This window comes from Oncorhynchus tshawytscha, linkage group LG19, assembly GCF_018296145.1.
Source record: "Oncorhynchus tshawytscha isolate Ot180627B linkage group LG19, Otsh_v2.0, whole genome shotgun sequence".
Classification (NCBI taxonomy): Eukaryota; Metazoa; Chordata; class Actinopteri; order Salmoniformes; family Salmonidae; genus Oncorhynchus; species Oncorhynchus tshawytscha.
In genome coordinates, this window is record NC_056447.1 from 17,324,593 (window position 1) to 17,328,436 (window position 3,844).

Below are 3,844 nucleotides of genomic sequence, written 5' to 3' on the forward strand. Positions count from 1 at the left end.
CTTTGTTTTCTGATTGGTCGGAATGTTTATACTAGTAATTGACACACAAGAAGCAGCCTTTGAATACTGTTGCTTTTATACAAGTAGCACCCTCCACATTATAAACCCATGTAGGCTGGACATGCTTCCTGAAGATGCAAGACACTAATAATGAATCAAATAAGTAGTATTTAGTATGCAATGTAATTAGAGCCACTAAAATGCAATGATGCAGTACTTCGGGTGTGAAGATCTGTTAATCATATGGCCTTCTGAAGCCCATAGTGTTTAGGGGATGAACGCCAATAGATGGCGCCACTGAGGTCTAAGAACTGGAGACTGCGTCCAAGCTGTAGGGACTTTTTTGTTTCCGAGGTCATCCACTCACGTTAGTCTACACCGATTCGGATTCATGGACCGGTGTTGAGGCCAGATCTGACTGCCCACCGAATCTGGCTGACCGTCGCGCCGACCTGCGTCACATATAAACGTTTTGTATGTTGATTTTTATTTTTTTTGCTGCTCCTCTCACACAACACCGCCCCATAGTTTTACTGTTGCTACGATTTAAAGGTTTTGACTGGTCAATCGGATATCTGCGGTGGCCGTACAGCGTTAATTGCGACGCGGCGCTACACGGAGCCCTCTACATTGTTAACACAATTTGAGAGGCACATGGCGATGCGTTAGCGCTTGGTTTGGCCCATGGAGGCTCCGCGAATGCGTCACACCCTCCATGCGAATCATTCAAGCACATTTTCAGAACAAGCATCAATTGTCTTTAATAGGCATATGCATAGTGTGGAAGCTGTTTGGGTCTTTGCGTGTAAGAAAAAAAAAAAGATGTACGTCAAAGAACACTATTTGACACATCAAATAACACAATTATATTATAGAATGTTTTGTGTGCTGAATTTGCACTTGCAAGTTAAGTGCCACCCCACTACTATCAGTAGCACTGTCAAAGCTGTACAAAAAAAAGTCTGCAAACAAGCACAAACTGGCCACGAACGATGTACAACACCACTTGGTAATAAGGCATTATTTGTTGGACCGCTACTTCTGGGGTAGTTAGCTTTCGCTTGTTACCTAACTAGCAGCAATTACAACCAGCCTGAAAACAATGACCAGTAGAAACTGCAGTCATTTTCATTATTCTTAGCAATGATTTAGGAATCCATGTGAGTAAGTATTAGCTAGTTAGCCACTTGTTGTTCATTATTGAAATTGAACTTCAGTTCATGAAAATAAATAGCTAGCCAGCTACTTAACCCTGTTGCCCAAAGCTAATGTAATAAGCAGCCATCTAGATTAATCTGGCTAGTGAGGCTCGACCGGACCGGTTATGTGTTGTGAAGCTAGCCACAATAAGGATTAGGCACAATAGTGGAATTTGCGTTTGGCCTTCAAAATAAAAGTACATCTGATAGTGATGCAGAAGGTTACAATTGGTGGAAACATGCCATATTTAGACTAGATCATGTTAAACAAGGTTGGAATGTGAAGCAATGAAATGGGGGATCAGTCTAGTCGGTGACACCCACAGAACACAACTGTGAAGAGTTTACGCAAATATTAGCGTTGTAGCTCTTATTGCGGGACTGTGACTGGGAAATCACCTCCCCAGTCAGCCTATTGTGTGTAATGACATTCATATTACACTGTACAGCTTTACCTAAGGATTGGGGATCAATGAAATGGGGGATCAGTCTACTCAATACCAAAGATATTTTTTCCCAACACCCTCAGAGTTATCAGACTGCTAAACATCCACACAGTATTGTTTTTCCTCTTGAATAGTGTTCGGTTATCATCACAGAGGTTTAATAAGAAGTGGAGACTGCGTCCAAGATGTCCGACCGTTGTTTTCAAGGTAATCTACTCATGTTCGCATATGCCCAGGGTTGCCAGGTCTAGGGCCTGGGGCCCTAAGCAACCACTTACGTAGTGTATGGCTGGAGCCGGCCCTGCATAACACCATATCTCTTTATGTACATGCATCATGTTCGTGATGTTGCCAACCCTTTAAAGCCAGCTAATATATAGGATGACTCATTAGAGAGAACAGAAATAGAAGGCTGGCTGCTACTGCATGAGAACAGAGATCGAAGGCTGGCTGGCTGCTACTGCATGAAAACAGAGATAGAAGGCTGGCTGGCTGCTACTGCATGAAAACAGCTAGATGGCTGGCTGGCTGCTACTGCATGAAAACATAAATGACTGTCTGCTACTGCATGAGAACAGAGATAGAAGGCTGGCTGCTAGTGCATGAAAACAGAGCTAGAAGGCTGGCTGCTACTGCATGAAAACAGAGCTAGAAGGCTGGCTGCTACTGCATGAAAACAGAGCTAGAAGGCTGGCTGCTACTGCATGAAAACAGAGCTAGAAGGCTGGCTGCTACTGCATGAAAACATAAATGACTGTCTGCTACTGCATGAGAACAGCTGGCTGCTAGTGCTGCATGAAAAAAACAGAGATAGAAAAACAGGCTGGCTGGCTACTGCATGAAAACAGAGCTAGAAGGCTGGCTGCTACTGCATGAAAACAGCTAGAAGGCTGGCTGGCTGGCTGCTACTGCATGAAAACAGCTAGAAGGCTGACTGGCTGCTACTGCATGAAAACAGCTAGATGGCAGCTAGAAGGCTGGCTGTTTGTGTGTATGTGCGTAGGATATCTACTGTTTGTGTGGAGGTATGTGCGTAAGTGGGGAGCAAGTTATAAAATGGATGTCTTTGTATTATGAACTTCAGAACGTTCTCGTGAATAAACTGTACAAACTTTTTACAGAAGCTGAGTCTTTGCCTAATTATTACAAACCTCAGGGATTGCAAACCTCAGGGATTGCAAACCTCGGGGATTGGTCAAAGTTTATTGATCGTTAGTTATTATCATTGGGATTGAACATTCTCATGACACAGACTCACTAGAATATATGGAGAGAAGGGTTCCGAATGTATTGATCAATGACATGATCCTTTCCAGCACCAACTGGTAGATTAAAATCATACTATGATCATGTATATTATTTAGGGTTAGGAAAGTATTTGAATGATAATAAAAAATAAACATGTTTGGGGTGCTTTTACACACTAACTATATTGGTGAAAACAAAAATACAGTGGTTTGATTCATCCTGAAAGAGGTGTTATTAAATGGTTCGATCCCTTAAATATTGGAAGGTGAGAAAAGAATAGGGGTTGTTGAACAGTAGTAAATCTACCCCGATAATCATCACTAATCATGGAACTGTGGTGACAATGGTCCTATCGTGATCAACCAGGCTCCAGGTTTAACCTGCTAACTGCACGGCCTGCTGATTCCATAATGATTCAATAGGCTACCTGTCCCAAATGATTGCACTTGTAATATGGTTAGCCTGATATCACCTACTATTGCTAGCGATCCTCAGGAATGTGACAGAGAAAATAAAGGTAAACTAATCATGTATTCTAATGGAATGATGCAAAATGTAAGGAAACTAACACTGAAGTCATCTGTTTCAATAACACGGTACCTCATTTTATTTACCTGTCGGCCCCAGCCTCTAACTCAGGTCCTGTATGTACCTAACTGACCCACTCTGCCCATTCATCACCATTTACCTGTCAGCCCCAGCCTAGAACTCAGGTCCTGTATGTAACTAACTGACCCACTCTGCCCATTCATCACCATTTACCTGTCGGCCCCAGCCTCTAACTCAGGTCCTGTATGTACCTGACTGATCCACTCTGCCCATTCATCACCATTTACCTGTTGTCCCAGCCTCGAACTCAGGTTCTGTATGTACCTGACTGACCCACTCTGCCCATTCATCACCATTTACCTGTCGGCCCAGCCTCTAACTCAGGTCCTGTATGTAACTAAC